Source organism: Macaca fascicularis, chromosome 6, assembly GCF_037993035.2.
Source record: "Macaca fascicularis isolate 582-1 chromosome 6, T2T-MFA8v1.1".
NCBI lineage: Eukaryota > Metazoa > Chordata > Mammalia > Primates > Cercopithecidae > Macaca > Macaca fascicularis.
Genome location: NC_088380.1, coordinates 126,354,747 through 126,365,019, shown reverse-complemented (window position 1 = coordinate 126,365,019; position 10,273 = coordinate 126,354,747). Strand labels below are relative to the sequence as shown.

The window sequence follows — 10,273 nt, the reverse complement described above, 5'->3', positions numbered from 1 at the left end:
AATAGATGAAAGATCTCTACAAGGAAAATTATAAAACACTGGTGAAAGAAATTGAAGATGACACAAACAAATGGAAAAATTCTCATGCTCATGGATCATAAGAATTAATATCATTAAATTGACCATATTCCCCAAAACAACCTACAGATTCAATGCAATTGCTATCAAAACACCAACATCATTCTTAAAGGAAATAGAAAAAAAAAATGGGAAAATAACCAACTGGGCAAATAGCCAAAGCAATTCTAAGCAAAAGGAACAAAGCTGGAAACATCAAATTACCTGACTTCAAAATATATAATAAGGCTACCGAAACCAAAACAGCATAGTACTGCTATAAAAACGGATACATAGAACAATGGAACAGAATACAGAACTTATAAATAAAGCCACATATTTACAGCCAACTGATCTTTGAAAGAGCTGATAAAAATTTATATTGGGAACACCCCTTGTAAAGGGACACCCTTTTCAATAAATGGTACTGGGAAAATATATAACCACGTGCAGAAGAATTAAACTCTACCCCTATCTTTCAATATATACAAAAATCAACTCAGGGTGCATTAAAGACTTAAACATAAGACCCAAAAATATAAATATGCTGGAGAAAACCCTAGAGAATGCTCTCTTGAACTTTGGTCTAGGCAAAGAATGTATGACTAAGACTTAAAAGCACAGGCAACAAAAACAAAAACAGGGAAATGGGACTACAAATTTGAAAGCTTCTGCATAGCAAAGAAAATAATCAACAGAGTAAAGAGACAGTCTGTTGAGTGGAAGAATATATTTAGTTGGAATGCCAAGATTGATGACACATACCATCAGGCTATGAGAAGCTTTCTTAATTACCTGAGGCTTTCTGGGAAGCAGGGCTGGCTTCCCAAGCTGAACTGAAAATGGCTTGCAAGAACAGGGAAAGGAGACTGACATGAGGTTTTTATGGTGGTTAGGGGCTGAGGCTGGCGTGAGGGTTCCTGTGCCCAGGCAGGGGCTTATGTGATTTGAACTTCCCACAGGGGCCAAAGGAGGAAGTATCCAGTCTTTCTTATCAGTGTGCACAAAACTGGGACAGAAGGGAAAGAGGCAGGGGTGAGGCTTAAGATGTCAGCAGTCAATCATCAAAAAAATAAATCAAACTCTTCATTACGTTGGGCTGCACTTACAGTCCTTTATATAAGGCTATGAGACAGAGATCTGTTACATAGATGCTATGTGTGCCCTAATCTCCTTCACAGAGAACATGTGACTCAAATGGAAGAAAAATAAGGGCACATCAAACTATTTGAGGGGAAAACTACTTTTATAAATACACAACATTATCATCAAAATCATTACTCCTCTTCAAGGTACTTGACTTTTTAAGTCTTTTCTAAATCAGTTATGGGCAGCGATATGGTTTGGCTGTGCGTCCCCACCCAAATCTCATGTAGAACTGTAATCCCCACGTGTCAGGGGAGAGACCGGGTGGGAGATGATTGGATCACAGAGGTGGATTTCCACTATACTGTTCTCATGATAGTGAGCGAGTTCTCACAAGCTCTGATAATTTTAAAGTGTGGCGCTTTCCTCTTCACTCTCTCTCTCTTTCCCTTTCTCCTGCCACCATGTAAGATGACATGCCTTGCTTTCCCTTTGCCTTTCACCATGATTGAAAGTTTCCTGAGGCCTGTCCAGCCATGTGGAACTGTGACTCAAACCTCTTTTCTTTTTAAATTAGCCAGTCTCAGGTAGTTCTTTGTAACAGTGCTGAAACAAATACAGGCAGGGATATCACTTTTCTGTTAGAAAATCAACTTTAGAAAGACTAAGTACTTTCCTGATGTCAGAAGGATCATCAAAGGGTCAAAAGATTTTATACTTAATATCTCTCAGTCAGGACATTAAGACAACTCTCAGAGTCTTTTTGTTTTATATAAAATGTTAGATTAGAGAAGCTCATTATTAAATTGAGTTAATAGAAATAACCATTACATTTAAACCCTCAGAAAATAAAGCTGCAGATCTTTGTCAAACAAATGATGATAATAATTGTAATAATAGCAGTTAACCCTTACTGAGTGTCTTTAAGTTCCAAGAACTCTTCCAAAGACATTATAGTTATCCTCATAACAATTCATTGGATTAAATATTAATATTCCAATTTTGCAGTGAGGAACTTGAAGCCCAGAAAGGTTCAACAATATGACCAACATCCCCTAGTGGCTAAGTGAAGAAGTGAGAATTTAAGCATAAAGCAGGAAGACAACGCATTAGATTAAACATTTCAAAGTTGTATTTTAGTTCTGAAAACACAGATTGATTTCCACTAAAGAACAGGAAGTGCCACACTGCCTCTCATTTTAACCTAGTTAGGATAAACTTTTATTCTGTTCTACTTAATTTTTACCTCGGAATATTAGGGGTAGAGCATCCAAGAAAGTAAGTAGCCAAATGAGTAGGCATTAGACAGATTAATTATTTGGACTTTTACAATTCAACGATCACATCAATGTCAATTTGGAATTTAGTCTTGTTGGGTCTTCAAGGCAATTTTCTTGTGCTGAAATCCACATACAGTTATATAGTAAAGTAAGAGGAGGCACTGATTTCACAAGCAACTATAAACTGGTAAGTTTACAAAAAAAGTTCAACCACTGTTTAACCTTCAATTTTGGAGATCTTAATATAAAATGAACAGTACTATACTCTACATGATTTATATTATATTTCAGGGCGCTCTCACACACATCTCATTTAATCTCCTCATTGACATAGTTCTAATAACAGAAAATGTATATCAACACATGTAGAGCAAATAACTTACATAATCCAACTATGTGTATGCTAATGTAAAGGAGTGTGCCAAATACATTTTATAACTCATCTTACATCCCCTTGGCCTGTCACTTTACTCAAGCCATTTATGTGGCAATCGGTGGTGCCTCAGATACAGCTTGATAAAATGACCCTCAAGCTGTACTGCCTCTCATTTGTTTTCTGCCCCAGGCTTCTCTGTCCAATGAGGTTTGGTCTATGCTGAGTCATGAGCAAACCTGGAAGTGTGAGAGCATTAACAACCCTGGAACAACCTTCGATCAACAGAGGATAGTAACTGGTAGATAAATATTTCCATCTTCCCCATGAGAGGTGCACACATCCCCGTGGATGGATGATTGTGAAGCACATTGTATAGAGCAGCTTTGACCTCCATCTCCCCCCAAGACATCTTCTTAAAAATGCATCCTTAGATGGGCTGCCTTCCTTCCCATTTCACTCTTCCCAATTCATCATGCTTATTCTGCTTTATTGGATTGGGTTACAATAGTTGATAATATACATATGTATATATACACTATATACATGGGAACTATTTCTCAAGCCCTTGACATAGGATCTGCTTTATGAAGGAATTCAAGCCAAATCAGAAAATTTAAGTAACTTACAAAAGAGACTGCTAATATTAGCATTAGAATTACAAACCAGGTCTTCCATCTCCTTAGAGTATGATATGTGCCCCCAACCCTCCAAATCTCATCTTATAGTTCCCATAATCCCCACATGTCAGTGGGAGGTAATTGAATCATGGGGGCGGTTTCCCCGATGCTGAATGAGTTCTCACAAGTTCTGATAGTTTTATAAGCATCTGGCATTTCCCCTGCTGTGTCATTCTCTCTCATGCCACCCAGTGAAGAAGGTGGAAGAACTTCCACCATGATTGTAAGTTTTCTGAAGCCTCCCCAGCCATGCGGAACTGTGAGTCAATTAAATCTATTTTCTTTGTAAAACATGCAGTCTTCGGTAATTCTTCATAGCAGCATGATAATGGACTAATATAGTAAATTGGTACACACAGAATAGGGTAATTCTGTAAAGATATCTGAAAATGTGAAAGTGACCTTGCAATTGGGTAACAAGCAGAGACTGGAACAGTTTGGAGGGCTCAGAAGAATAAAGAAAGATGTGGGGATGTTTGGAACTTCCTAGAGACTTGTGGAATGGCCTTGACCAAAATGCTCATAGTAATACGGACAATGAAGTCTAGGCTGAAGTGGCCTCAGAAGGAGGTGGGAAATGTGTTGGGAGCTGGAGTAAAGGTCATTCTTGCTATGCTTCCGCAAAGAGACTGATGGCTTTTTTCCCCTGCCCTAAAGTTCTGTGGAACTTTGAACTTGAGAGAGATGATTTACGGTACCTGGCAGAAGAAATTTCTAAGCAAAGCATTCAAGTGAAGACAGCATAGAAGTTCGGAAAATTTGCAGCCTGACAATACAGAAGAAAAGAAAAACCCATTTTCTGGGGGAAAAATTGAAGTTGGCTGCAGAAATTTGCTTAAGTAAAGAGGAATTAAATGCTAATCACCAAGATAATGGGGAAATGTCTCCAGGGCATCTCAGAGAACTTGGCATCAGCCCCTCCCATCACAGACCCAGAGGCCTAGGAGGGAAAAATGGTTTCCTGGGCCAGGCCCAGGGTCCAGGGTCTCCCTGCTGTGTGCAGCCTCTGGACTTGGTGCCCTGAATCCTAGCTGCTACAGCCATGGCTAAAAGGGGCCCAGATATAGCTCATGGCATTGCTTCAGAAGATGCCAGCCCAGAGCCTTGGCAGTTTCCACATTGTGTTGGTCCTGCAGGTGCACAATAGACAAGAACTGAGGTTTGGGGACCTCCACCTAGATTCAGAGGATGATGGAAATGCCTAGATATCTAGTCAGCAGTCTGCTGCAGGGGCAAAGCCCTCATGGAGAACTTCTGCTAGGGCAGTGCAGAAGGGAAATGTGGGGTCATGGCCCCCACACAGAGTCCTCAGTGGGGCACTGCCTAGTGGAGCTTTGAAAAGAAAGCCACTGTCCTCCAGACCCCAGAATGGTAGATCCACCAACAGCTTGCACTATGCACCTGGAAAAGCCACAGACACTCAGTGCCAGCTATGAAAGCAGGGAGGGGGGATGTACCCTGCAAAACCACAGGGACAGAGCTGCCTAAGGCCATGGAAGCCCACCTCTTGCATCAGTGTGCCCTGAATGTGAGACATGGAGTCAAAGATCATTTTGGAACTTTAAGGTTAAATTACTGCCCTGTTGGATTTTAGACTTGCTTGGGGCTTGTAACTCTTGTTTTGGCCAATTTCTCCCACTTGGAACAGGTGTATTTACCCAGTGCCTGTACCCTCATTGTCTCTTGGAAGGAACTAACCTGTGTTTGATTTTACCAGCACATGGGTGGAAGGAACTTGTTTGTCTCAGGTGAGACTTTGGACTTGAACTTTTGAGTTAATGCCAGAATGAGTTAAGACTTTGGGGAACTGTTGGGAAAGGTATAATTGTGCTTTGAAATGTGAGCACATGAGATTTGGGATGGGCTGGGGCAGAATGCTATGGTTTGACTGGGTCCTCACCCAAATCTCATCTTGAATTATAGTTTCCATAATCCCCATGTGTCATGGGAAGGACTCAGTGAAAGGTAATTGAATCATGGGGCAGTCTCCTGCTGTTCTCATAATAGTGAGTGAGTTCTCACAAGATATGATGGTTGTATAAGAATCTGGCATTTCCCCTGCTAGCTCTCATTCTCTCTCCTGCCGTCCTGTGAAAAGCTGCCTTCCACCATGATTGTAAGTTTCCTGAGGTCTCCCCAGCGATGCAGAACTGTGAGTCAATTAAAACTCTTTTCTTTATAAATTACCAAGTCTCGGGTATTTCTTCATAGTAGCATGAGAACAGACTAATACGGAAAATATGAATTAAAAGCATGGATCTTTAAGACAAATTCACCTGGATTTGACACTTATTAAGACCCCTGAGAATGTGCCTTGACTTTTATAAGCATCAACTATTAAACTGGAATACTAACAAAAATAAAATAATAACAGTGGTCAACTTTCATTGAGTACTTCCGTGTGTAGGCTCTGCTCTAAATGCTCTGTATATTAATCCTCACGCACCTATTAACCCAATTAATCCTCATCAGCCTATTAATCCTCACCATATCCTTATTAAGTATATGCCATTATTATTATTATCACCATTTTACAGATGAAGAAACTGGGATACGGAAAGTTTACTACGCCCAAGATCACAAAGCCAGTAAGTGGCACCTCAGGGATTCCAACCCAGATATTCAAGCTCTAGGGTTCACATATTTAACATTATTAGTCGTCAGACATAGTGACTCATGCCTGTAATCTCAGCACTTTGGGAGGCTGAGGTAGGAGGATTGCTTGAACTCAGGAGTTCCAAACCAGCCGAGGCAACATACAAAGATAAATAAGTTTAAAAGTCAGCCAGGCATGGTGGCACACACTAGTAGATCCAACTACTCAGGAGGCTTAGGTGGGAGGATCACTTGAGCCCAGGAGGTCGAGGCTGCAAAGAGCTATAAACACACCACTGCATTCCAGCTTGGGCAACAAAGCAAGACCCTGTCTCTAAACAAATAATACAATACATAAACAAACACTATTTGCTTCACTGCTTCCTCATATGGTTGTAACAAGAAAATATAATAATAAATTAAAAGACCAAGCATTTAGTACAGTGTCTGGTGCATAGAAAGTGCTCACAATAATCAACAAAAGAAAAAACAAAGTTTGAATCCTGATTTTTTTAATGGCATCAAATATTTCTTTTCTGTCCATTTATCTTTGTTTCTCCAATTTCTCGTTTTCTTGGACTCTCTTCCATTAAATTTTTGTTAGGGCCCTTCCATCACTCTGACTTGTTGATATATTATCTTTTCCTTGTCACTCATCCCCAACTGCCTTCTCCAACTTCTCCCATTGCTTCCTTTCAAATCTCATTTTTCTCAATTTCAAGACCATTGACAGATCAGCATGAGAAACAGCAGACATAGTTTATTTTCATGATATTCCCTTCAGAATCTCACTAGAATAAATGTTTTTGTGGTATTTATGACAAAACGCCTCAACCTACCTGCACATACAAATCAGAGTTTATCAGATCTCTCAATATGTAAACAGAGGCTCTTCAGTGATCAAAAGGGACCAAAAAAAAGACCTCCTCCATGCTGTTCTGTCTTTGTGGCAGTGTGTGTGCTGACTACAGTCTGAGGTACAGGGCAAAACAGCAAGTTAATTAGATAAACTCTTTCTTTGACTCATTGGCAAGATCTTCTATCAGGGAAATCCACCCTGACAGAAGCCATGAAATCTTCACAATTTATGTTCTTCTGCCATGGCTTCAGCCAGTCCCTCCATTCGGGGTCCCTGACTTCCCGCAATAATCTTCTCTTTCTTTTTAATCAATAGTCTAAATGCTAACTTATTCGCCTTAACCTTTCCTCCCAAATGATAATCACTGAGCATAATGTGCGTATGCAAAATAGTCACAAGGAGACGTTCAATCAAGGTGCCTGACAACTACTCTGATTACTACGTTTTTCACAACTGCCAAGAAGTTGGCTAAGTGCAGCCTGGACTTCTTTCCCAGTGTAGAAGAATATTGCTTACAGAAATGTGAATGATTCTGGTGATTACTCGTAAACGTCAGCAGATGGCACAGAGATGGCGCCACGATGGATGCACTTGTCTCCTTAGGCAACCTTGAAGTTACAGAAAAGTTACATCAATGCTGACTTTACACTCTTTGGAACTAAACAGAGTATGAATTAATTTAATTTACTTTAAGTTAGGTATTTTCTAATGATGAAACATTCCCAGGTGTTGTAAGTAAACCTGCAATTTAATATCCTCCAATGAACAATCTTCTCAAGGTGGCGACATTTCCAGAATTTGCAGTAGTTCCATTTCTGTGGCAAGCAGCTGTTTGCTATGATTTGTGGACAGTGGTCAATTAATAAAAAGTTAGTCTACACAACAAGAAACTTTAATATACACATCTTACACTGAAATATAACCCCCAATTAAGAGTTTATACCTTATTTGCTCTTTTAGACATAACTTGTTTCAAGTGTCAAACAAGTAACTTTGCTGTTGTTGTTGTTGTTGTTGTTGTTTGGTTTTTTGTTTGTTTGTTTGTTTGTTTTCTGAGTTAAGCATCCAATCTCCTTTGTTAGGAATTTCTGGTTCAGGAGACTTGTATGAGGCCTCCTACTCTAGAGCCCTCAGAATCCCCCATTAACTGAGAATCCTAGTTTCCCCCCAGCCCTTTGGTTCAGAACCACCAGAGAAATGTTAGCTAGTGGGCACAGCTGTCAGCTGCCTTTCACAGGGCAAGCATGCGAGGGATGCCATTTGTGGGAACAGGTACAGGGGAAGAGGATTTTCCTAGGATGGGAAGTGAGAGTGAGGAAAGTCAGAAGACAGAGAAGTCCCTGAGAATAAATATACAGGAAGGACAACCATGTAAACCACAAAATAGAGAAAGTAGAATGCATTTTGTTTTATCATAAAGCAGTGCTCCCAAACTTTCCATAGCATGGCACACCCCGAGGGTGGAGAACTAACATCTGAGCACACCTGGATGGTGGATGGGACCCACTTCTGGGTAACCTGATGAGGAAGCTCTAGTGTAGACATTCAGGATGCGGTCTTCAGAGCAGAGAGGGCCTGGTTTAAGTCCCTGTTCTGCCACTTACTAACTGCATGACCTTGTGCAAGCTACTTCTCTGCTTCTTCTCTGTGAAATGGGTACAACCTGGTCAGGAATAAAGGAACTAACGCAGGTACAGCGCTCAGCACAAAGCCTGGCACACAGCAGGCTCTCACCAGGTACTATCCTCAGCACGACTGCTTGGTTGAGCTACTGTGGCAGTGGCAGTTTGTGCCCCAAGGGAGTGGGCTCAGAAGCCCTTGCAGCAAGGGGCAGTGACCAAGGAGGCAGGGGGTAATAGCCTTTATCTTTTCAGCCTCTCTGCCTTGGACCTTTGCTCCTATTGGGTCCCGAGTTAGGAAAACTAAGGACAAAACCAGTGACTGACAGCCTCCATTTGAAATGGAATCCTCTGCATCTCCAAGTGACCCTATACCTGATAATATGACTCCCCCAGTGTGGGAGTGATATTGTCCAGTGTTAGTAAAGCCCAGTGACAAACGCACTCCCCCACCCCAAGTTCTTCCACATCTCCCATGGTGGACAGCACAGCCAATCGGACAGTGTATTTATGGGCAGGGCTGGCTAAACAGGCTGGGTAAGAGTCCGGAACAGGGTCAGGATGATCTGGCTTCCCATTGACTGACAAAACAGAATCCTTCTCGTGTTGCTGTCTGATGTACTGGTTCAACAGGGTGGTCAGCTGCAGGGGCTGGTGCTGGAGCAGGGAGTGGGTCTGGGCGGTGAGGCGGATGAGGCCTACTACAAGCTCCCCCCGTGCCAGGGGCAGGCTGGGGAGATTGGAGTAGTTGATAACGCCCTGCCTGCTGAGGATGGTGTCACTGATGCAGCGACCTAGCAGCGGCAGGAATGACACAGTCCTTAAGATCCGGACCATCTCCTTGACCCTGGGTTCTTCACTGACCAGCAGCACGTTGTGCCCCACAGAAAGGGGCAGCAGATTTTGGCACTTGGAATCCTCCAGGAAGGGCTTCGGTACCTGGTTGGGGAAGACCTTCATCAGGATCTTGCGTTTCCGCAGCTGGTGTCGCATAAGAAGCTTGTCCTCTGCGCTCGGAGCCACCTTCTGGCAAACAGTTATCATTTGGTTGTCCTGGGAAACTGCTGCTACCTCCCGGTGGAGAAGCCTGATGAGGCCCGTCTCCTGAAATTGGAAAGCAATAACCAAGGGTACATCAGCTGTCACTTCTCCTGGCAACCTTTCTCCCTCTGTGGTAAGTTCTAGGGCTACCAGTGATGCCTCCTGTTGGGGGCCGGGAGGAGATGGCAGACATGTTGGGTTGACGGCTGGTGTCTGGGGGATATATTCAGTCACAGCAATCAGCTTCTGCTGCCGAAAATGCATCACACGATGGTGACAGGTAACAGCCTTGGAGCCATAGCAGACAGTCTGGAGGGCAGGCAGCTGGCCCGCCTGGGGCAGGAGACCCCCTCGCAGCATCACCACCATAGCCGCAGCCATCTCCACCTCAAGAATGGACAGAACAGTAACTTTTTAAAAAGTAAATATTTAAGGGCCAGTAGGATCCACATATCTTCTATATGGATTTATCTAATGTCAATAATGTACATTTCTTTGCATCTTAGGAAGTAGTATTCTCATGCTGAATCCCAATAAGCCTCCGTGGTAATCACATAAGTTATCAATAATTTCAATTCTATGGGGATTTTTTTTTAGCTTAGTTAACTCAAATGTAAATCCCCATATTAAACATTCTCAAACACTTTGTTCTCTAGCTTTATCACTTGAAGAAGTTGTAACAT

The 10,273-nt window shown here is 42.1% G+C and overlaps 1 pseudogene; it reads right to left on the bottom strand.

The window, feature by feature from the left end:
* Positions 1-6,628: 6,628 nt before the first annotated feature.
* Positions 6,629-9,971, bottom strand: LOC102125128 (large ribosomal subunit protein uL10m pseudogene; annotated as a pseudogene).
* Between the last annotated feature and the right edge of the window lie 302 nt (positions 9,972-10,273).